The 26408-nt window shown below is 41.1% G+C and overlaps 1 long non-coding RNA gene across 2 annotated transcripts; it reads left to right on the top strand.

Annotated features, from left to right (window-relative positions):
• LOC143413945 (uncharacterized) lies at positions 1-25276 on the top strand. Of its 2 annotated transcripts, none has more exons than XR_013094502.1 (5): positions 1-192; positions 292-344; positions 10559-10756; positions 21917-21997; positions 22186-25276. It is a non-coding gene; the product is annotated as an uncharacterized LOC143413945 (long non-coding RNA). The 2 variants fall into 2 exon arrangements; XR_013094503.1 differs by having other exon boundaries at positions 22146-25276.
• Positions 25277-26408: the final 1132 nt, after the last annotated feature.

The following is a 26408-nucleotide window of genomic DNA, read 5'->3' as shown; positions in this document are numbered from 1 at the left end:
CCCTATTCCTCCCTCCCGAAGCTCTCATTGGAGTGGAGGTGGGGATTTGTGGTACACAGCGTCTGGGGCAACACGCCGGCCGAGACAGGCATATTAAACACACAGTTAACGAAATGCGCTCTTGAGATGAGCGTCATGCGCCAAAGCGCACATAAGATATATGTCTGTTTCCTTACTTTAACTTTAAAAAATGTGAGAAGTTGCTCTTAAAACAAATACAATTTTGCATATGTATCTTGAGCAAAAAGATGTAGGCTGTATGATTGTTTTTTTCCCCTTCTTCTTCCTTAGGTTGAGTACTGAAGGTGGCGCTTGGACACAGTTGCAGGCGCCTGGATGCGTCGGTACGTCTGCTTGTCTGTTGTAAAAGGATGCATTTTAGTAGCCGTTAATGGCTTTTGAGGAAGACTTTGTTTTTTTGTAGTTTTGTTTTTTAAATTTATTTTTTATGTATAACATTGTACGTTTGACACTTTTTTGTGTGTGTTTTGAGTGGCCACGTGTTATCACATGTTTTGGCGTGGCTCGTTCCTGCGCGTTTCCATGTCTGTGCTTGAATTAAGAAAATAGGTCAGTAGAACACTCTGCCTCACAGATCCTGTTTATAGTGTGTGAGCGCTTTAAACACCTGCAGCATCACATAGACCCCACCGGATAAAAATACAGCTATAAGAGAAAAACACGTCATGCGTATAAATAGTAATTAATGTAATTGTGCTGACACTATGTAAAACTGGGTTTCTGTAATCTGGACGGTAAAACACAAAAGCATGCTATATATATATATATATATATATATATATATATATATATATATATATATATATATATATATATATATATTAAAACCTTTCAATAGATGCTCATATAAAACATGCGATTGAATCAATAACCCTTATTCAGATGGTAACATTAGTGTATACAGCTTTGAATCGAGCCCATACAGCCAGGGATAGATGGAAGGCTCCCCGCTGAGTTTGCTGTGTCAAGAAGCAGAGTAGCATCTAGCTGGCGTCTCCTGCACACCCTCCACCCTCTTCCTCCCCCTTGGCGCTAGGTGCTAGCCAGCAGTGCTATTGGAGGCTGGGGCGATAAGGCGTCCTGCTTTTTTCTCTCTCTCTGCTTCGTCCCCTAGAGGGCAATCACTTACCCTTTTGAAACCCTCCCCCCACCCAGCCACCGTATTTTCCCCAGCTGGGGTTTAAGAAGTGTCTCTCCTGATACAGAGAAAGGGAGCTAGAAAGGCAGACAGAAGGTAGTGGAGAGAGGGAGAGAAATAGGGAAAAAGAGGCACACAGGGGGAAAAGAGACAAGGCTAAGAAGAGAAATGCTAAGATAGAGGGCGTCTTGCCTTTCCATCCTTGGAACACTGAGGCAAACCCTGTGTCTGTCTACCCAGACAGAGATAGGACTGAAATGCTTTATCATGACCACCCCTTGCTGATTAAGCCTTATCAGATATATGTGTCAGAGCCAGAGTCTCATGGGGTTGGCACACGCACATGCATGTTTTATTGTCAGCCTGTTTTTTTCTGTTGAATTAATTTGAGCAGTATTTGATCTTCTGATTAGTTCACATGTGGGGAAGGAGGTTATGTCAAATTAACCGATGGCATTGCCTCAAATGTAGGTGTGATTTATTTGTGCCAGTTACTGCAAATATTTGAATGAAATTGTATACATATATATATATATATATATATATATATATATATATATATATATATATATATATATATATATATATATATATATATATATGCTGGACGTGAATCACAAGACTGCTTAATGATGAGCGTGCAGGGCGGCTGTCCTGCTCATTAGCATGGCTCATTATTGGCTGTGAATGAGGTGCTGGTGTCAGCTCATACTGCCTGTGAGTCATCTTAGGGAGGGTCTCATCGCCATGCCTGTCTCACACAGATGCACCAGTGGTATTCCCCCCCCACACAAACCCATTCCAGCTGCCTCATTCAGTGACTGGGACTGTCATCAGAATGAAGAGAGTTGTGGGACACTGAAATTTGCCGTGTTTTTTTTTTTCATTTTCACTCTAGAGATTACATATAATTAAACAGTAAAAGCTGCATTATCATGTTTGCTTTCTAATACCCTTTCCAATACCCCAAAGGCAAATGCTTTAATGCTTATTTGCTGATTTTTGTGCGTGCGTGTCAAGGGAGAGGACATTTTATTCCAAAGCGATGGAGTGTTGAATTAAGTGATGGTTTTCATGTATGAACATTGAAAGAGGGTTTCAGGAGAAACAATTCCCTTTGCATTGCTTATCTAAAAGCCCCCCAAAGCAGCTGCTGCTCTCACAAAGGGCCAGTGAAGCGTTAGATCAATACTAACCCTTGCTAGAGGCTATCTGATGCTCAAAATGCATGGATCCATCTCCTCTGCATAGCCCTGAGACAGGTGTGGAGTCCTGGAAGCCACTATCTGATGGCTTCACAATGGGGTAAAGAAGTGGTGGGGGCCTGAAAGCGGGCGGTGGGGCAGCTGGGCTTGTTTTCATAGCACAGGAAAACGCAAATTAACTGTTCACTTGACAAATGTACTCTTGGATATCCTATAAAATCAGGTTATAATGCTTATTGGTGTGCAGTAAATTGGTATTTTCAGGCCCGTGCAGCGGAGTCACTTAATGTTGCTCTGATGTTATGCATAGAAATAATGTAACAAGTTCCAGCAGTGTGCAAGTGAATATACTTCACCCACAGACACAGAGTCATCTCTAGCCATGCATTATCCAGCTTATGAGTCTGACGATTTATTGTTTGTAAGTTTATACCACTTACCGCAACCCAGTTTGTTATCTTAACTTGTGAGATGATACTAAAACAAGTTGTATCAGCTGCCTGTGTGCATTTTACTGGCTGTCTGTCGCTGTGGTCTCATTCCTTAAAGATCATGCTGTCTTTCTCTTTCAAGATAAGAAAAGCTTTGACAATGAGGGTAATCTCACAGCAGTTTGTGGGTAGTTGTTTTACCACTGGAGTGTTTGGTTCCTCCAAGGGCATTTTATGCCTTGTTGTTGCTTTACATTCTCGACTCAATGCAAATGTATCTCCAGGGTGTCAGGTTCTTTGTTGACCTCCTTGATGTGGCCTCTGTCTTTCAAGGTCTGATACTTGGCGGATACTTGAAACTTGAGTATCATGTCGTGAATGTAAACAGCTGACGTTTGAGCACTCTGCTGGAAATGTTTGTCACAGGGATACACAAATACAGTCAGAGGCCAAAGCTGTAGGTACCCTTCGTACAGTTATTTTGCAACAGCTCCCAAGTTACGGAAGCATGTCAGTGCGTCTTGTTAAGTAAATTTATATTCCTGCACAAGAACCTGTGCACAAACGAGTTTTACGAGAATTAAAGTGCCCCAAATTGCATTTGACGTGTATGTTTGATGTATGGTGGATATTACCTAAGGAGTAACTTTACAGAGTCATATACATTACCATAAGGTAAACACCAGCCAAAATGGCATTTTACATTTGTAATAATAATAATTATTATAATCATACTTAATTATGATGTATAATGACTTTGTAGTTATTGCCACTTATCCTTAAATAAAAAATGCACATGCTACATTCATCAGTGATGATATAACCAAATTCAACAACCACGTCTTTAAATACTCGACCACTCCAGCATGCAATAATTCCACAGGGAGACTATAATCTTTCAGTGCAGCCAGAGAGAGACACGAGGAACAGTGTGGGTGTAGAACACAAGTATGGTAACTGAATACTATGTGACTAAGGCAATTCTTTCACTTAGGAATGTGGGATATCTGAATTAGACTTTTATTAGCTTGCTACGTATACGCAGCCTCTATGGAGATGACAACTGTTTGAATTCTGTGAAAGAATTTTTAAAAAAAAGCATAAAAGCTCTCTTGTCTCAGCTCACAGTGCAGATCTGATCCCCAAAGCAGAGGGAACCCAAAATGACCTGAAAGGGATTACATCATCCTGGAGCAACACTGGCTTACACAGTGCAGTACGTTCTACAGTAATCATATTGCCATGCCATTCCCCATAAGCTCCGTCTATTTAAATCCTTTAATTATGTACCAGCAGCACCGAAGCAGTGTTTACTGTAAGAGTCCCGGGTACCTAGTTTTGTATTGTACTTGTGCCTTGTGTTAATAAACTTGGGTGGAGGAAGAGCCCTCCAGGCACTCACAGCAACTGTAATGAGAGTGTGTTTAGTCTAGAGTCCGTGTAAGACTAATACTGATGGATTGTATGGCTCCAGGTCAGTTCTTGCACTCTTACATATTGGTGGAGGCTTATAAAAGAATCAAGGAAACGTTTCATGAGGTCATGCTCTCTCCATTTATTCATTTGAGAAGAAATGGCGATAATGTGTAGTTTTGAAAAACTACATGTTGTCACCAGAAATAATAAAGAGATTGTTTATAGTTTCTAGCTGTCTGGAGTGGTCACAAGAATTCATCAATAAAATGCAGCTGCTCTAGTTAAACAAGTAGCAAAACATCAGGATAAGATACCTAGATATGTTGATCGTGTTTCACTCAGAAGTTCATTTTCTAAGAATTAGCGAACTTTTCCCACTGAAGCCACGCGGCTCTGCTTCCCTACTAGCCAGCCCAGACTTGCCCTCTCACGAGATAAGATAGTGTTGACTACAGGCTAGTGTGTAGAGACTAGTGTGGGGCCTCCAGTGCGCTTAGTCACCCTCATTCACATCCTGTGCTCTGAAGTTTTACTGGTTTATGATCTTTGCACCAGCAGTCGAATCCTGACAGTTCAAAGTAGCATGACAAATTGAGAATCCCTGCCCCGTGGACAGATCCTAGGCAGGATTTTCTTAGGCTGTTGAGTTTTTTTAATTACTAGATAGAAAACTGAAAAAAATGGATTCAGGTTCTGCTTTTATTTTTCTTTTGACAGATTTCTCACATCTACTTTTTTATCGATAGTTAAGGTAAATTAATTATTATAGACTACACAAAAAAACGCCCTTGCAATGACAGTTCTAAGCTAAAATGTGGGGTATCTACAGTATTGTGTAAAAGACTTGAACCTACCCTCCTTCATAGCTTTATAGGAAAATGTGGAAAATGTGAAATAGTTGCAAAAATATATTGCAACATATTTAAACATGCATGGAATTATATATAAGGCATAAATAGAGTGAGTAAAATTCCAACAAGCTTGAAGAAGAAAGCTTATCTGAATTTGTTCCTCAACAAATTCTCAACTGTCTTAGATAAGCTTTCTCCTAATTTCTTTAAGTAGTCTTAAGAAATAGTTCTCCAGGCTTCTTGAAGGACATTCAAAGCTCCTCTTTGGCTGTTGGCTCCCTTTTGTTCTGTTCTCTGTCGAGATGATCCCACACTGCTTCAGAAATGTTGAGGTCCGGGCTCCGGTAGTGTTTTTCTATCCATGTATGCTTTTACTGCATTGGCATTGTGTTTGGGATCATTGCCCTGCTGAAAAATGAAGCTGCATGTCGGATCAAGAATTGACTGTAGTTTTCTGCATCGATAATTCCATCAATTATGACAAGCCCACCAACAGCACAGCAATGCAGACCTGAACTATGATAGAGCCTCTGTTTAGTTTCCTTAAATTTGTTTAAGAATACACCGCACACCCTGCCGAGATATGCTATTTTTGGCTAATATACAATTTAAAATGCGACACAAGTTAATCCCTTATGTTAGATGCCCTTTTTATGCAGGGTTGATTCATAGGTCAGTTTTATGTGTAAATGGTCAGGTACAAGAGCTGGACTGAAGAAGAGGAAAAAGCAGCCAATGTCTTAAGAAAAAATGTATATCCTACAGTCTGGTGAGTTTTTATGTTCTTAAACAATCACAGCGCTTCAACGTGGCTGGACAAAACAGCACTGGGAAAAATCAACCACATCAATCAGGCTTTAACCTTGAAAACAAAAACAAGAAGAAATGGACCCTTGGAGAGACAAACACCTGAAGCAAATCTGAGAATTCACTCTTGTTTGAACAGTGACCAGATAAGATAGCTCAAAGTTATCAGCACAAGATGAATTCCCAGAGGAACCTCCAGGAGGAGTTTCATCAGAGTAGTGGGAGGGAGAAAATCAATCCCTCAAACCACATATAGTGACAAATAACCACCAAAACCTGAAGCAAAATTAGTTATACCCTCAACAGCTTTATTTAGTCAGAAACCACAAAGTCTAAATTGAAAAAAAGAAAAAAAAAAGTAATTTCCGCATGACTGTAAAAGTTCCTAAGTAAACACTGTACAACTGTGTAAACACAATCAGAATCATGTGGCCCACAATGAAAGCATACTTTTATTTTTCCCAGACACTGAGCCAACTCTGGTGATGTTGCATGCAATTCTCAATTCAAAGAGACTAACCATATTCATTTTGCAAACTCATTCATCGCATTCACTCATTCATTTTGTGTCTGTCGAGCAGTAAAAAATGTATTGTCTTGCATGCAGGTTTTACACTCCTTTATATACTAACGAAAGTCAATACAGAAGGTCACTTCAATATCATCTTTTATATGCTGACTGAATCGCAAGTAAAGTTTTCCTCAAACATATTTATGCTGTATGTCTGCAGAGAGCAATGGTGCCACAGAAAAAGGAGAAAAAAAATCTTCAATAGAGTCCTGTGACTTCCTTTTTACTTTGCATTACATATGCACATATAGACTGGTATTTTCTCCATCCGTATCAGAGTCTCAGTATGTCTTCTCCATATACTGACTCACTGCCCTTTCCTTCATGCCTCTGAAGGATTTCTAAGACAGGCTTCAAGAAAGATTTTCATAAATGTCCACTTTTGCAAATCCTCCACATCCCTCTGTATGTGCCAAGAGCTATCTTTATCTTAACAGTAAAGGTCATTGGAGGAGACTTAGGGATAGGCAAAGGGTAAGCTGTATTCATTGGACTCTACTTTTCTATCTATCTATCTATCTATCTATCTATCTATCTATCTATCTATCTATCTATCTATCTATCTATCTATCTATCTATCTATCTATCTATCTATCTATCTATCTATCTATCTATCTATCTATCTATCTATCTATCTATCTATCTATCTATCATTAACATTATTATGATTTCTTAACTCCTTAATGTAATGTGTGGAGGTAATCTATGTCTTAAAACATAAGCAGGATTTATCCCTGCATACAAAATATTAACACAGATCTGATATGAGCGACACAAAATCTCCACTTTATTATTCCAGTCTCATGGGATCTTTTTAAACTGAGTTCGAGTGTCAATAGAGGAGCTCAGGATTACAAGATGAGAGCTGTAAGACAATTCGGATAATGAACAGGAAAGCAAAGTTTCGAGAAACCATAGAGAGAATGAATTTAGTCATAAAAGTGTGAGCGGATTAGCGCTTCTCTTATTTCTAACATTTCCTCTTTGAGGTTCTTACACTAATCTCATTATAAGTGTCTGTCAAGCATACATGACAATTCATTTTAACAAGGTAGAGTGTTCTGCTCCCTTTAAATTCGCAGATTGCTTCACAAATGAAAACACAGAGAGAAGTTCCTTTGGAACAGGCACAGACTAAAGAAAGAAAAGAGAAGGTTGAGGATTTTTGATCATTTCAAACCCAGAGTAACAGTAATGGTTTAAATGAGAATGTTTTTTTTCTTCTTTGGAAAGGAGTTCATTGTGACTACTGCAGTGTTTAATAGTAGCCAAAGGGAATCAGTTGTTGAAAAGTAGGAAAGGAGATGCTGAATAAATTTTCATGCTTAATGTTTATTCTTTTTGCACAATATGATTCATTGTATGAATCCTTGTAATGAATAAGTGCTGGGAATTATGATTGCTGACTTTCAGACAGAAGCTTTGTTCTCATTTTTCACTTCAGGAGTTTTTATTCCCCTTAAGATCAGCGCAACTATTGTCATAAAGAAATAAGACTGTGCTTTAGTCATATTGCAGTTTTACCACGAAACTATTGAAAGAATAAAAGGGCAGCTCATAAAACACTGTGTTCCAGATAAACCTGTGGAGGAAGCAACACATAATTAGTGTCTTGGTAATTGGGGAGAACCATTATAGCGCACTTAGTGTGATGCTAGACTAAATTGTTTGCCAACAGAACATAATGATTTTACACTCTGTAATTGTGTTTTTTATGCCTCCCTTTTCTTTTAACAAGAAAATGTGAAAAATATCCTGAGGCATTGGTTTTGAACTACTTTTATATAACAATCCCACTGCATAAATATTACACTGCCTCTTTGAATGTGCCTGCTGATATATGTAACTTTTAAAGCCACCCAAATGAAAGTGGCTATAATAGGCCTCATACTAACTATCAAGATATATCACAACCCCTGTGATCTCTAGGTGTCCATCACTGGAATAATCTGACCACTATGGATAAATACCATGAGGGGTCTTCAAGCACCAGGAAGACCAGCACCTTAATCATGGCTAATCCCTGGTAGCTAGACATGTCTTGGGGGGACAAAGGAATGGACACATCACCCCAATTAGTAGAAGCTCTAGCTTTAAAACCCTGTCATTAGGAGTCCATAACCTTCCTATCACTCAGCATAGCCTCTCCTTGATGCAGTGTTACAATTTGTCACTTTTATGCACAGTAATCTTGTGGTCTGGTAGTATGCATACATGCTCAGAGCTATACTGTAATAATATGTGTATTTACACACAAACATTACACAGAGTACAGGAAGACAATCCAAATATATCATTTTTGGTGAGGTAAACTGGGCCTGTGCCATGTTGCTTGAGAGTGTATAAACTTACTGGGATGACTTATGTATGATATTCCTTCAAGCATTAATATGAATAAACAGGGAGTGTTGCCCAAGCCACACAGTGCCTGCAAAGGTATGTCAGTATAGTTTGTGGTTGGCATATTGGAATTATACTTTGGAAAGAAACTTGCATTTCAAATACTTTTTCTTTTGGTTAATGAACGGGGAACAGGTACATGGATTATGAATGTCCATATAAATATCAGCTCAGTATGCAGATAGGGTCCCCGGTGTTTTAGTGTAAGATAGCATTTGCAGGTCTTTGCTGCTAGACAGCGGAGCATTAACCGTTATCTCGGCACAAGCACTACCATTAAGCCTGGAACAATAAGACCTGGGTCAAGGATGAAGTTGAATGACAGCTCGGGATGAATATAATTTGCAAGGAAGCGATAAAAAGGGGTCTTGTACTCACACTAAAAAGCAGAATAATAATTTTTTTCACCAGGTTGTCGGCTCCAACATATTTCCATTCTTCGCTCCATTTTCGAGCGAAGGGGTCAGATATAAAAGAGGACAATGACCAAGACGGCAAGATTGATGGTGAGAATGAACAGGCCAGCGGAATCTCGACTAAATCAAAGCCATTCACCGTTAATGAAAATAAGAGAGAGACCACACTGTAAATCATCTTATGGTTTAACATATTAGTGATAATGAATTCACGCTGCCACGTTTAACCTTAGTTTTGCAATTCATTATATTTGAGATTAACAAGGGAGGGAACTTAAGTGAACTGTCTGCAGGGAATTACAGCTGGGGCCTCATTGTCAATCAAGGATTGTGTTTCGATGTCTTTCATTAGGGTTGGAGGAATTAAATAAGACTTTCTTTTAATGGCGAATGGCTCTCCTATTTAACGCTCCTCTTGCTCTCCCAAGATGGTTAACTCTTCATTACCCAAATTAAAGGCATCCATCTCTGTTGGCTCCTGCCACATTGCCATGACCTCTACCTGTCAAAACTTTCATGTAAGCACTTGAGTGATGGATGATACCCCCGAACCCCGTTGTCAAAATTATCCAGTGACTGTCCAACCCTCTCTGATCCATTCAATCCATCTCCCCAGGCTACCTGCCACCAGCCACGGTGTAACAATGAAGCCGAGGTGCTAATTTACTCTCATAGAAATTAGAAACTACCTTTTAATTATATGCCTGGGAGTGTTCTAAGAGTTCACAAGGATCACCCTGAAAGCTTTTAGCTCCACATTGTGGGGGCTGATCATTTATATTCTTCAAACGTTTTATTTCAGGGGTCGTTCGACATACTTAGGACCGGAGGGAATTTGTCACACCATCAAGAACGGGAAAGAAAGAAACTTTTGGCATCATTTGAAGGTCACTGCTGTTGTTTAAAGAAGCGATAAGTTAATGCAGCAAAATATTTACGTTCATCTGTTTGATTAAAAAGTTTTAGGACAGATAATTGAATTTAGTTGTCAATAGGGACTTGATGACTGAAATACAAACCCTAATATATGCAGCTCGGGCTCTGATCAATAGATAGAAAAAAAATGTGGTTGTTACTGGTTCCACTCTGGAATTGCATCATGTTGAACTGTTTATAGAGACTCTTTGTCGACAAAGGAAGCAGAGTTGTCTGAACTTCTTCCCAGTTTTTTTCCCTCTCTATTTGCATCACCTTCAGACACATGTAAATATTCAAACACATGCCACACGTCATACATAAAACATGATATAAGTGGTCCCATTCTTGTCTGACCTCTTGTGCTCCCGCTTCTTTCCAAGACAGATGTAGATAACACTCCAGACACACCTCACTTCCTGAGAGGAGAGTTATGGCTTCCTGCAAGAGGCACAGCCATCCCCTGGAGTCCTGAGGAGTTAGACAGCTACCTATGGAGAGGGCACATCTCTGACTTGTAGACCTGCTCTGAGGCTTCTCCTCTCACTTTGAGATCCTCCATGTACCTGTCAAAGGGTCAAAAGGGTACGTTCACTGTAGACAAGAGGACTGTGTTTGTGTTTCTGGGTGTGTTGTTGTGTGTGTGTGCGTGCATGTACATGTGTGACCCCACCCCCACCCAAGCTGTGACAGATGCCAGGCTGTTTATGTGTGAGGTGTGGGAATGCTTTGCGGGCAGGTGGGTAGATATGCATGTATTTGCGAGCGCATGTGTGTAGGGAGGTGTGTGCGTGTGGTTTGCTGTGGTTGGGTTTGAGCAGCGGTAGTATAATGTGAGAAACTGCACTTGTCAGAGTGTGCAGACATGCATGTGAATTTATTTGCGCACGTGTCAGTACCTTCACACACTTCATCTAACTGTACAAGGAGTCAAATGAGAACTTGTTGCCAGGCTCTGTAGAAAAAAAATGAACCCCAAAACTGCTGTCCATAACCAGAGCACAACAGATGGGGAGCTGCTGTTCTCGCAGCCAAGCAAATGATGAGCTAATTGTAGTGAACGAGGTGACCAAAGTTGGTCATATCTTATTCAGGATTATGACTCAATCCTAGAAGCTTGTGGCACTTAGGCAATTATTCAATCAAAGAGAGGATGTGTCAATAGAAGTCGACAAGAGATTAATTATAAGTCAGGGATGGGTTCAGCTCTTTGTTTTTCCTGGTCTTCTGTCACGGTAGTGGCAAAAATGAGAGCTGATGGGTGAGTGACAGCTCTAGTGAAGCAGGAATAATCACAGTGGTATAGTTAACACAAACTCCCTTTAGCACGGACTGAGATCAATTCAGTGCTGTCCTTGATTAAAATGTTTAATTAGCTGTATTAAAGTGGAATATGAATCTTAGGAACACAGAAACATTCTTGAGTGAAGGAAATAATTATTTGATCCCCTGCTAAATTTGTAAGGTTGCCCAATTTTAAAGAAATGAACATCTTTAAGTTTTTATCATAGTTTGATTTTAATAGGGACAGACAGAATATCAACCACAAATCCAGAAAAAACACACACAAATAAAGTATTTTATTCTCAAACAAAACATGGCTTAGTACTTGGTGGCAAAACTTTATTTGGCAAGCACAGCGACGAGACATTTCTTGTAATTGGCACTAGGTTTGCGTCTCAGGAGGGACTTTGGCCCAATCTTCTTTACAGAAAGTCCTTCATGTTTCCTGACTATTTGTAGGCCTTTCGAAGTTTCAGCACACTCCACAGATTGTCTCTAGGACTGAGGTCTGGAGACTGGCTAAGCCACTCCATGACCTGCTCCATAATGTGCATCTTGTCTGGCTGAGCGAAGGAGATTCTTGTCTGAGATTTTATGGTACATGGCCCAGTTCATTGGTCCCTCAGTGCAGTGAAGTTGTCCTGTACCCTTTGCAGTTTACACCTGCATGCTTGACTGTCTGGATGCAGTTCTTTAAGTCACACTCAGCATTTCTCTTCTTTCAAACACAGCAGGTCAAGTAACTTCAAGTACATCCGACCACATAACTTTCACAAAAGCCTTTGCCGAATCATTTAGATGTTCACTGGCAAAGACGGGTTTGTACCCTGTATCTTCTTGAGCAGAGGAACCTTGTACGGACTGCAAAACATCATTTATTATGGCGTAGTGTGTTAAAAATGGTTTTCTTGGTGACTGTGGTCCCAACTGTTTATCATCCTTAAATCACAAGGCAGGATCTTGCATCGTGAGGTCCAGACCACGGGTTATTGGTTGTTGATGGTCATTTTGTATTTCTTCCATTTCTGAATAATCATCTCAACAGTTGTCACCTTCTCACTTAGTTTCTTGCTGATGGCCTTGTAGCCCATTGTGCATGTCTACAGTCTTATTCCTGACATCCTTTGACAGCTCTTTAGTCTTCCTCGTGATCGTGGATAGGTTGGAATAGAAGAAACTGATACGGTGGACAGATGTGTTTTATACACATAATAAGTGAGCTCAGGAGTATCTGTTATTGATTGATTGATTGCAATCTGTGTGCCACATGGACACAGCCAATCTGTGGTAGTCTGGCTACGTTGTAGGGAATCGAATACTTATTTCACTCAATGACATACAAATCAGTTAATAAATTTTATGTAACATGTCTATCTATTAAAATCAAACTAGCATAAAAATTAGAGACCATTCATTTCTTTGGAAGTGAGCAAACCTACAAATTCAGCAGGATATCAAATAATTATTCCCCTTACTGTAACTTGAGGCCTTTAGTATAAGCTAAAGCTAACTTTTTTCTGTATCTACAGCCCTCGTTGGTGGCTTAGGTAATATAACACAATGCAAATATATAGCTGCACATGGGAATGTGTGTGTATGTGTGCCTCTACAAGCTCTTCAACAGCTATAGGAGATTAAACAGGCCAATAGAAGGTCTATGAGTCACTCAGCCAATCCTTAGTAACCTGCCATTACTGTCATTATTCATAGAAAACTGTACAGGGATAAAAAGCACTGGGAAATTTTCTCTTTGTTATCTGCCAACAGGTTCAAACGAATAACTGTCATCTCTTAATGTATATGCCCTTTCAAGTTTGAGGGAGTGACCAGTATCTTGACATCTCAGAGACTGCAGCGATGATTTATAAATCAGACCGTCCACAACTTCTCACCTTCAAACACATAACCCGAGGAAATGATAAATTTCAGCAAAAAGTTGTGCAAAGATTTGTTTGTGTTTTACTTCCTTTGTTGAAATATGTAGTTACAAGTTGTTAAATTAGTTTTAAACAAAGATTATTTAATCTTTTTCATCTTTCAAATATCAGTCATCAAAACATTTCAGTCCTCTAATCAGCCTTTGTTCCAGAGAGGATTGAGACAGTGCGACTGAAGCGTCATGTATCCCGATTCCTCGGGATTCCCCTCCATGTGTTTTATCGAGTCCTGCTGTTTTATTTGGCTGACGGGGAACAGGATGTGAGATTTACACCAGCAGAGACAAACAGGAGCAAGCTGAGACACAAAGATGGATTTGGTGGTTAACTCCCCGATCGTGTCATCAGAGAAGAGAGATAAATGGTGAGAGGAAAATAAGCGAGGGGAAGCGGACTATTTTTCCTAAAGCTCCACGGAAGTTTCTAATTATATCCACTCTGAGACCTGCAACCTCCATTGAGACACTGAACCACCCACTGACACATTTTCGACACCAGATATATGCACATACACACACCCTTACTAAGACCTGACCTTCGCTGGCTTTGTAGTCCCTTCTGAGTAAGAACCAAATTAAAGAGAGGAAAATACAGCCATCTCTCTTTGCTGCTGTTAAAGACCACTAATCTCTTATTTAAAGTGACATTAATATGCAGCAAGTTTTCACACTAACATACTTCTGTCACTAAAAAAAAGTGATGGGAGAAAGGGAATACAAGAGGAGGGAAGATGTGTATGTGTGCATGTGCATGCGTGTGAGGTTGATTGAGGGCAAGGGCTGTCAAGCCTTGTAATATGGAAGCTAAGCCACAGAGCCCCCAGCCCCAGGTGGGCAGATGGTAGGGTGGGCAGTGAGGGGCGAGGGTCCACTATCTCTAATTCTCAGCTGTACTTGTAAGATATGCACTATGTATAAAATGTGCTGGCAAAGATCCATGTCCTTCAACTCCCTATGTACCCCTGTTGGCTCCACCCTAGCCAGCTGTGTCTGTGTGAGCTCACTGGGCTCTGACAGCAGGGATCAAAACAACATGTGAACCTGCCACGACACGGACCACCATCAAAACAAGCGAGCACCCACGACAAGTCTCCCATATCTACATCACAAGAGTTGAGGTGTGTTAAGAGCGGCGCCGGGACTTCTGTGTGTGTTTGTGTCTCCATCAAACACGACGATGGCTAATGCATTAGTCAGTGATTGTATCACACTGGGATGTTGCTGAGCACAATTAGCTCTTTGAGCTGCAGTGGAAGCAAAACGTGAGCCGACACGAACCACAGAGCTTTGTATTCAGATCAAGGGAAAACTCAAAGCTCCACCAAAACTTTGTTACCTTTTTCTTTGTGTGTGTGAAAGTGAGTAGACACACTTACAGAAGCACGCCTCACAAAGACAGTGAGAGCATGATAGACTGACAAAGTGAGTAAGTGGAAGAATATGAAAAGAAGATGAAAGTATGTGCGTATCCCTGCTGATGTTACCATTCAGTCCGCACGGTCCAAAGACAGGAAATGTGTGCCTTCCTGTTTGATCATGTTAAAACAGAAGAAACATAAAAATAGACAGGACAGTAGAAATATTTAACATGCCTGCTTACTTTTAAGTGAACAGGTGAACTTAATAAAGAGGCCCCATTGTGGAACTAGTTCATTTTGTGGGTATAAAAACAGGGTGGGGGATAAAAGAATAATATGGAAAGAAAAATGAGGAAAACATCAAAGCAGATGACAGCTCAATCAATTCATAAATGCCTCTGGACAACTGCAAACCGAGGATTAAATTAAAGAGGCCTGCCTGAAGTACCTAAATACATTTACCACATCAAAATCTCTTATTAACAAATTTAATTCAGCCAATTATAAGGGAGAGATTGTGATGACTTAAAGAGAAAAAGACATACTACACTGCAGGCTTCCCCTCATCTCTCACGCGAGCGCGTGCATGCACATGTCACACTTGAACTATGTTCTCTTGGCAGCGAGGTATTGTCTGTAGTATTTGTGGATGACTGGAACAGATAATCAGTTGTTTAGCTGTCCTCTTCTTCCCACAGGAAAGAGCTGACAGCTTTAGGCCATCACTTAGGTCACGTATTAGAGGCTGTATTATCATGGTGTCTGCACAAACACATACACACACAGACCCGCATTCGCGGCCATATACACACTCAAAATGATCCCCTGTGTGGCAGCTATAGCAGATGGAGTCCTGAGTGACATGTCCTGGCAGAGGAAGGTTACATCATGTAAATAATGTGATACTCTGCCAGACTTTAATGACATTAGAATTAATTCCAACTCTGTGTTTTATGCCCCACACATACACCCAGTCAAACACACGCGCGCACACACAGAGACCTCATTCAGTTGTTTACTATGCTCGTTTGCATCTGTAAACCTCAGCTGGCTTTGAAATTACATTTCTGGTCGTTATAAAGTTGATTATGACATTTTAACTTAATGTATTCTAAGGTTCAGAATACTTACTTGCTAAGTGAAGTTTTTTTTTTGGAGATATTCTCCACTTTACAGTGCAGCTCTGCTAACCATATGCTGTTTAAAACTGATTATTAGATTTGATTAATGTGTATCATGCACAATTACTGGAATATAATTGAACACAGTGGTCGCTTTTGGCACTGCTCCCTGACAGTGGACATGTGCCGACACGACTGAGGGAGTTAAAAAGGCCAAGCAGCTGCCGAGACAGACGTGACTTCTGCTCGAGCCAGAAAAAATGTAATATGTTCAAACTATATTTCACTGTATTGTTTACTTTGAAGCCCCCAGATGTTGTGAACATGTGGATGTTTTATATGGTAGTTAACAGCAGGTCACGCTTGGACTGCCACTCCCTCAGAAACAATTAATAAACTATAAACAGTCTAATGTCCCCTCCCCTGAGCATTAGGTTCATACTGCTTCCGTGCAGAGAAGAAAGGCGGTGAAAATTTGCTTTCAGTTCACTGGGGGGGGATTTCTTTTAACTTTTTACAACTTCTCTGCTGCGGAGCTGTTGCTGTTCATTTGACCAGCACTTAGGGGACGGTACAGTGAGAGCACGGTACAGTGAGAGCAAACTGATGATGTGGCTGAACTCCATGACTCCATGTTTCTCCCGGCTGTTTTTGTTTGCTGCTGTACACAGACACCTTATCCAAAGTGTAAGCGTATTTTGTTTCAAGTGAGGCTTGTTCTGACATGATGCAAGTAAATATATCTGTTGTCTGGTGGCGTCTGATCTGATTAGTGTGCCATGAAAGGCTCCATTGAGTGCAGGAATCTGGTTTATGCAACATGTCCAATTATAAATGTATAAATGGATGACTGGATTTGGGCTTTGAAGGCAGATGGAAAATTCATTACACCAAACAAGCCTTAAAAGGAAAACATGGAAAAGTCTAGCTTTTATTTATGCTTTTCTGGTTTGAGCTTCACCTGTCCTTAAGGATGAATGCATTAAACATTTGTTTTACTGTAGAGGAACTGAGCAAAAGCTTATCAATTTTTTAAACAAACCCCCTTTGCAAATATTAAATAAATCTGTATCAATAGAATTTTATGCATAGGACAGATTGTGTAGGTTGGATTAAGTCATCACAGTCCCTGGGAGCTAGCATTCTCAGTTTCATCATCACAGATGGCTTATCCCTTACCCGGGATCCTCTAGCAGGGGTTCAGGGGTCACCCTGCCATCAGAGGAAGCCATCACTGAGTAGCTGACCCCTCCTCTAGCCCCCACCTTTCATCTGTCTCTCTGATTAGTTTACCCATGTGACAGATAGCAACTCAAAATGAAACACCCCATGGACATCCTCCTGGATTTATATATATATATATATAAATCCAGGAGGGTGTCCATGGGGTGTTTCACACAACTCACAGGCTGAACAATATATATATATATATATTGTTCAGCCTGTGAGTTGAGGTGGACGGCCTTGTCTTGGTAGGTTTACAGTTGTGCCATACTCCTTCCATTTCTGAATGATCGCTTGAACAGTGCTCTGTGGGATGTTCAAGGCTTGGGAAATCTTTTTGTAGCCTAAGCCTGCTTTAAATTTCTCAATAACTTTATCCCTGACCTGTCTGGTGTGTTCTTTGGACTTCATGGTGTTGTTGCTCCCAATATTCTCTTAGACAACCTCTGAGGCCGTCACAGAGCAGCTGTATTTGTACTGACATTAGATCACACACAGGTGCACTCTATAGGTCATTAGCACTCATCAGGCAATGTCTATGGGCAACTGACTGCACTCAGACCAAAGGGGGCTGAATAATTACGCACACCCCACTTTGCAGTTATTTATTTGTAAAAACTGTTTGGAATCATGTAGGATTTTCATTCCACTTCTCACGTGTGCATCACTTTGTGTTGGTCTTTCACGTGGAATTCCAATAAAATTGATTCATGTTTGTGGCTGTAATGTGACAAAATGTGGGAAAAGTTCAAGGGGGCCGAATACTTTTGCAAGCCACTGTATATATACATATATATATATATATATATATATAAAAGATAGGGTTAAATTTAAAAACTGTACCTTTGAGTTAAAATATATATTTATAATTTTAATAAATGACAAATTAAAAAGGCATGAACATTTTTTTTGTATCGAAAAAATACCGAACCGTGACACCAAAGTATCGAACCGAACCGTGAATTTTGTGTATCGTTGCACCCCTAATATATATATATATATATATTAGGGGTGCAACGAACCGGACCGTGAATTTTGTGTATCGTTGCACCCCTAATATATATATATATATATATATTAGGGGTGCAACGATACACAAAATTCACGGTTCGGTTCGATACTTTGGTGTCACGGTTCGGTATTTTTTCGATACAAAATGTTCATGCCTTTTTAATTTGTCATTTATTAAAATTATAAATATATATTTTAACTCAAAAGTACAGTTTTTAAATTTAACCCTAACCCTTGTGCGTGTTTTTTATTTTGACAGCGAATGCGCACCTGCGGACTTATGTGCAGCCCTGGTTATTTAGCTCGTCATATTGCAGCCACAGAAATTATTTTGTCCATGAAACCATAAAGCTGCACTTTCTTTTTGCCTTATAGTCTGATTTGTCATAACTTCTCCGTTTTGTGGTAAGCTTTTCTTTGGCTGTCACTTCTTCACCCTGACCTGTCTTGTTTGGCTCAGCAGAACTGAAATGCTTTTACACACTCACTCACATAAGCTCAGCGATTCTCTGCGCGATCAACCTCTCACATGTTTAAGCTGCGGGAGATTTCACTTGTCATGTTTGCATAGTAAGCTAACGATTAATAAAACGATGTCAGAGGAATTGGTGCGCAAATTATCATCACTCACAGATCAGTGCTGTCGCTCTCTAAACACAGTTCGCACGATTGCAAAGTGAAAGCAAAAAAACAAGCGCAAATTCAAACGCGATTTCAATATGTCACATATTGACAGTGGCTCACCGATGCCAATGACATAATTACCCAGCTACATTTCTGAAAGAATGCAAAAGCATTGACATATATTTTTCCTTCCTACAATAGCCCGACGGGCAGGGTAGCCCGACTGAAAAAATCGCTAGCCCCAGGACGTCAGGCTAGCGATATTGCAAGCCCTGTATCTGATTGAGGAATCACTCATCTTTGGAAAAGAGAGTTTATTACAGAGAAATGGCTCTTTCCAAAATAAAAGCTATACTATCCGCTTCTTCTGGGCTATATTCTCAGCAGCATAAGGAGAATCATGTGCTAACAGCTGTCTAAATGACTCGGCTAAAGTTAGTAGCATGCTTATTGTTTTTGTCTTTGCACTAGGATGATGTCGGCGTAAATGTGCAGTCATATTCGTTGTGTTCCCACTAGTGCTTTCAGGTTAATCTCGTTGAAATGACCTTAACACCACAACACGGCAAATCTCCGTTAACGAGCTACCGCCGATCGCCCCGTGCATGGGGCTAGACGGCTAACACGTTAACGAGCTAACTGCGCTAACACACTAGTTCCCACCCATGTAATTGAGCATTGCATGGCACATCCAACATACTGTTTTACTTTAGTCCATGACTCGCTTACCTTCAGGGTCATACGTCACATGAAAACCAAAATAATTCCAAACGCCAGATCTGAATGAGGGTGGGGGAGGTGCCCTGCGCTCTTCCTTCTGACTATGCTGTCTGTGTGGAGCACTCAGTGGATCTGCGCTCGACAGTGCAGCCTAGGCGGAGTAGTCGAACGCAGATTCACTGAGCGCTCCACACAGACAGCATCGTCAGAAGGAAAGTTGATAAAATAAATTACAAATGTTGTATTGTTCGATACATATGCGTACCGAACCGAAAGCACTGTATCGAACGGTTCAATATCGACACACACACACATTCTGCTAGTGAATGCACTTTCAATTACAAGAAGAAGAGAGTTGAGCCTTTAAATGTTCACGACTCGCAGCCCAGGGCTCTGCTCTGTTGGGTTCTAGAGAGCAAATCCATCCACTTGCCCTCAGCTGCATATCAGGTGTCCTCTAGCTTGTCTCTCACACGTGATTGGTGCGTATCTACCCCGCAGCCACAAATGGGGCTCTGCTAAATGCAATGGCATCCAGTACTCATTCAGTCTTGACATTATGTAATGGACAGCTAGCAGAGGCTCAAACAAAACTTCACAGTCTGTACATCTGTACGTGGTTGCTGTGTTTATAAGTAGAATTAAAGCATTCTCCTTTACGCTTATTCTATACAGTAACATTTCTCTATAATAAATGCCTGTTTTTGTTTGGACTTTGCACAGGTTGTAGTCTATGTTCTCTATCGTACATGAGGTAGTCTGTTTGAAAGAGCTTATTATATTTGAAGGATGTCACATTGTCAAGTTCATGACTTGAACATTAAGCCCTGGTCTTAACCCACTGTGGAGGAGTGACAAAAATGAAGTGCAGCATGGGTCTAAAGGTGCTCTTTAGACAACAGGTACCAGCGTAAGGGCTGATTTGAAGATTTCCCTTCGCCATACACTTAGAGAAGTGTAGGCTGCATGTTGATGCAGTCATCAGGGGGTGATTTGGCTGATATACGAGGAGACCTATTGCTCATCAGAAAGCTATCCACCATGCTGATTGAGTCATATGTAGAGCCGCTGGGATAATTTGTCACAGGCCTGCCAGGTCAATGGACTTTGATTGGAACACGGTATGAACTCGAGGATTTCCACTGAGTTGAGTACTCTCACACACTCTCTCAGTCTCAAGATCTTTTCTCACCGTCATATCACATCTTTTATTATTTTTTTTGTTCTTTATTTCTAAGTTTTCTGAGTTGCACTGTTGCCTTGTTCCTTTTTGTTTCTTCCTTTGAAAAACTTACTTTAAAATCTCAACATCTCCTCTCTGGTGTCTGTATTTTTCCAGCCTCTTTTCTCTTTGCCTCTTTTTTTTCCCTGGCCTCAGCCTGGGGCCCTCTGCTTGTTGAAAGGTAACAGAATCTTCCGGAATGACTCGCTTGAAATCGCTGGGTTGATTTACTGATGTTTCTGTCAGGGAGAAGCACACAGCACAGGACTGTATCCCCCACACTCCACAAAACTAGAGGTGTCAATTACAGTAAAGATCTATGAAAAGGGAAACAAAAAAAAGAGTGGTCCATGATCCAGACTGAACTGTTAAATGTGACAAAAAAAGGAGATCAGCAGACATACATTTCCAGAAACCTTGTCTGAAGCACCTGTTCATTTTGTGGTTAAGCCTGAAACATTAAAACATGTGGCTTAACTGGGGAGCTAGCTGTAACTCTGCCAAAGGCTTGAATATACAAGTTCAGCTGTGCACTGTAACTTTTAGCACTTCACAGTGAAAATCATAGCCTTCGCACTTCTAAGCTGAGCAGTGCAGTTCCCCTTCATTACCTTTCTCCAGGAAAAAAGAAAGAAAGAGAGGTTTGAAAGCAGGGAGAAAGAAATGATGTGAACTTGAATAACTGAAGAAGAAGAAGCATGGCAAAATACCTGCAGTGACTTTCAAAAAACCACAAGATCTTTCATCTGACTGTTTTGGCATTGCCAGGTGGGAGACTCTGTACTGACCATAACATAGGTATGCCTAATCCTCTTTCATCTGCAATATCACACAATGGGAGTATCTGTCCGAGTGAAGAGGGAGATTCATGCAGACATAAAAGGCCGACGAGGGAGTGTTGCATGTCTGTACCAACATTGTCCTGGTCCTTATTATTCTTTGCACATAGCTGTAAGTCTAAACAAGACCAGCTTCCTGAGGAGGACTGCTGTGCACTCTCTGCACTCACGCTGGCCATGGTGTTGTTCTGCTCCAGTGTGTATGTGAGCGAGTATGTGTTTGTATGTGTGCAAGGAGGCTGCACCGTTAAGATGACCCTGCTTTCATTCTATAGGGGCTTTCACTCGGCAAGAGCTCAGCCCCTGTAAAGAGTGAGACTGTGCTGGTGCCTCTCTTAGCCTCTCTTTCTTGTGCAGACGTCTCTTCTCTTTCATTCTCTCTCTCTCTCTTTCTCTCTCTCTGCAGCAGCAGCTTGAGTACTTCCAGCTGCCGACATTGGATACCACCTCCTCCACACACGCAAACTCTCAAAATGGACATACACAGGTACAAACTGGGCCAGTATAGAGCGCATGTACCAAGACTTCCCTCTACATATATGCATTTGCTGAAATGCCTAGAGTTTCTAATTGTGTCTGCATTTTTTAGCCCATATTGTTGTGTGTTTATGTAATCGGTCTATGTGTGCATGCAGACAAATCAGCCTCGTCTGCATCCTCCGTCTGTGTCCACAGAGGCTGTGATGTACCATGGATAGCTGACCAAGGAAAGACACCCCACCTTGCAATGTGCTGCTTTAGCTTCTCAACATAAGAAAAACTCCAGCAAAGGAAAACAAACGAAGCAGAGAAGACAAACGTCAAATGTGACCTGCTAGAAACTTTGAAACAAACAGATGTACACACTCCTCATCCCGCAAGCAGTTCCTCTGTAGCAGCACTATGTCTGTCAGTTCTTTCATCATGTTATGAAATAAGAAGAGAGCACAAGAGGAACTTGTTGCTGGGCTATAAGACCAAAGCAGCCCAGAGAAAAAATGGTAATGCAAGCAAGAGCGGCGGCAGGGGTCTGCCGGGGTGTAACCATAGCTGCTAAACTCGCATTCAGGCCTTTTCCAGAGCAGGGCTCAGAGTATGCAGACGACCCAGGGGCTAGAGACTTAGGGAGGACTTTAAGCTTCTTTGTCAAGCTCCTCGGAGCTCAGTCGACTGCTGTGAAGAGGCCGAAGCATGCAGCTGTCTAGCAACAAGAAACCACTCATACCACACATACTGGCCTGTGGTTAAGGAGTGCGAGTAGGAAAGTGTACGTGGTTCATATTGTGTGACTCAACATGTGGGTCTGAATTTGTGAAAGTGCACCGCTGATGAGTATCACACCAGGTGAGACATGTGTTTAGAAGGCTGATAACATGCTTTTAATATTTAGATTTCAGACTTTATAACACAAGTGTAACACCAAATACACAGTTTGTCTATGAAAACATGCAAATGTAAAGAATCGCTTTGCATTTTATGAACACATCACATCTCCATTTGTGTCATTAAAACTACGCTTAACGTGTAAGTAATGAATCAAACACCTATTCAAAGAAAGACACCCAGTTAAACTGTCTAACTCAGCCTACTAATGCCTGATTTAGAGAGGTAGGTACACTTAAGGACTTAAGCAATTTCACATGGAATAAGGATGGTGGATTCTGTCTTCTGTCACAACGCTTAAATTGCCTTTAAAGTGGGATTTCCGTATGGCTGCTACAGGCAAAAGGGATGACAACAGCCAGCAATAACTCTTTCAGTGTCCATGTAGACATGTATTAGTTTTATTTTGATATGAAAAACAGTGAAACTAATTGATCATGAGCCTTCTTTTCTGGCAATTGTAACGGCCAATATATTATAAAATTGTAGAGGCAGTATAGCAGTGACAGTGATTTATCAGTATATGAGGTCTACAGTGTTTCTTATAGGCCTCATCTACATAAAGTACGGTCCTTACAACGAACACATCAATATGCATGACTCATTCTCGAGTCCTGTGAGATGTGGCGCAGACAGAGCCACAGACATTGGACAACACAGCAAACCTAAGCGCTGTCTTTCAATGACAGTATTATCAGTGAAACTAACACCCTCTTTGGAATGCCACAAACCTGCCTGGAGACATGGAGCAGCTAGTTTTATGAAGCCCATCCCTGCACTGCCCCAAATGAGCCATGGTGAATTCTCCACCGCCAGTCAATCCCTGGGGAGGCAGTCAAGAAAACCCTATTATATTTGGGGGCAGGCACCGCTCAAACTGACAGCAACTGCTGCGACAGCAAAGCTCGCGGAAAGAGGGAGAGAGAGGGAGGTATGTTCACCATCTCTACGTGACAACAGGCTAAATTGCTCACAAGTTGGTCTCATTTGCTTTGCATGGCGATTGCGCACACAGAACAATGCACTTTGCAGTTAAAGATGAACAAACCTTCTGAATTATGCTAACAGCCCAGAGTGCTCGGGCTCCCTCGTCTTACAAGTGCTTCATCAGTTTCGCACAAAACCCAAAGTAAAAATCGAACCATAAATACAAATTAAGCTTTGCTCTTAAAAACAGCTGCTAAATTTATTTGAGTGCTATATGATTAGCTAACTAAAAAAAGCTACGTTCATTAAGTTGCACTTTTCCAGATGTCTCTCTACGCTCAAACCATTGGGCTCCCCATTGTATGCGTCTGCAATTTAAGATCAGTTATTAATTTTATAGTCCACTTAAAATAGCCGCACCTGTAATTAGAATCTTAAATTGTAAACTGTGCACATGCTTGTGTGCGTGCATACACACACACACACACGCACACAGAGAAAACCACAAACTGGTCATGGAATATAACCAAAGCAGGGAAATTACCGCAGCGCATACGTCTGGAAGTCCCTTCTCTGTGAAATGCGTATGAAGCATTAAAGCAACAACAAAAAAAGTAGCATGAACAGAGTGGAAGCTTGGGAGGACGTGAGTCCACAAGTGCTGGTTTCAATCTGAGGGATAACATGGAAAAGGTCAAGTCTGAGTCGGCAGATCACACATAATCACCTCCCACACAATGCTGCTGCCCTATTCCACAGAAGCCTCCTGATGAGAAGAGTAGATAGACAGACAGGAAGAGGCTGACAGATATAGGGCAGTGGAGGGAGAGAGAGAGAAGGAAGGAAGGAGAGGAAGAAAGGCCCAAATAAAGGAGAATGAGGCATTATCATTCCGAGCATCAACCAAATAGCAGATGGGCAGCTTGTCTGTCTTGGGCTGCGAAGGAGTGGCATGTGACCCTGTTCACCCCAGGCCTAATGAAAGATTGACTGACTGACTCACCTCACTACGCCAGCGTGTATGTATGCTCGACCAAATATTATTGGATGCAGGGCCTGGAAATGATCTAGGAGCTTAGAGAGGGAGGAAAAAACGAACATTGCAGAACAGTGACTGAAGGCAGGGCCACAAAGTGAACTAATCTGAAAATGAACAGTGGTTCTGTGTTACGGGCAGACCACAGCGCAGTGAACTGAAAATAAGTGCAGTTGTGCCATGCTTTGACATGCAACTGAACACAAGGCTGTGATTTAAAAACTACAGAAAAGGAAAAAAGAGTACTTGGAGAAAAACTGGAATTGCACAAGTTATTTTACTGTGTTTAGAATTACACAAAAAAAACATATTGCAGGTAATTCTTTCTGTGACTATGATTGAATGGAAAATCAGAACTGTGGACTCTCTCAAGCCCAAACCAAGTGTATACTGAGCAACCTTGGTTATGTATAAATCATCTGTACATGCAATAAAGTTTGAATGGCTAATGCTTGCTTTGTGCTTCTACAAGTATCACACAATTAATGTTATCCTGGAGGTCAAACAGGAAAGATAAGTGGCTAACCTCAACTGAATGCAAATAGCCCACATGCATACGAGGTGAGCTACTGACAGGAAAGGACTCATTTAAGTGCCTTATGAAAGGGACATTTCTAGAGAGAAAGGTGCAAAAACACAGTTGTTCAGTGTAGTAATTAATTGTTACTTCCACGGTCTCTGGTTCTATATTCTTTATCACAATAGCATAAAACGGCAGCATTACTGCAATAATTCAGGTTTTAAATAATGTTCACTGAATGAATTAGGTTCTCCAAATCAGGTGTGTGCAGCTTAAATCATGTCAAAATTAATAATGAATTCCCACAGACATTAAGACCGGTGACTCTTTTTGGCATATCCAATTAGTTCTTCAGTGTCGTCCGGGTGCCTTTATAGTGTCAATCAGCAGGCAGTAAACATTGTCTTTCAGCAGCAGTCTACCTCAGGGGCACTGCCTTTAAACAACAAAGTCAGCTCTTTGATACCTCCCCTTCTCACCTTTCAGCACAGCCATCCCCAGACGTAAAAGCACACCTTCCCATAAAACACCGCCACAAAACACTAATACACCCTCTTTTTTGACTTTACAGCCTCTCGTCACACAATTACCCATGATCACACAATCAGCATTTCTTTTTACGACTCAGACCTGAGCTGAGTGTATGTATTTTGAGAGAGCGCAAGCAAGCGAGTGAGGGTCCGGATGGGGTTTGTGTAGGGAAAAAAAAAAAGAGGCATATTTATATACAGACGGACAAGCTCACATAGATGCAGACAGGGAGCTGAGCAGACACATGCACCCAAGCACACACAAACGGATCTTCCCCTCTGCCTGCTGTCTCTCTCTGTGGCCTTTCTCTCCTTGCCCTTAGCTGTTTCCCAGATTCCAGATGACGTCCTGACAGGAGGGCTGAGTGACTGGAGGTGAGGCTGTGTGATGACAGACCAGGGCCTTTATCAGTGACCAGCACACTGCCGGCTTGCTATTTGAAGATTAACTGGCAGATTGAAACCCAAAACTGCTCTCATTCCTGCTTGACTCCCTGCCTCTTTACATATTTTCCCCTTTTTT

This window comes from Maylandia zebra, linkage group LG19, assembly GCF_041146795.1.
Source record: "Maylandia zebra isolate NMK-2024a linkage group LG19, Mzebra_GT3a, whole genome shotgun sequence".
NCBI classification, from domain to species: Eukaryota; Metazoa; Chordata; class Actinopteri; order Cichliformes; family Cichlidae; genus Maylandia; species Maylandia zebra.
This window is presented reverse-complemented; position numbering and strand designations above follow the sequence as displayed.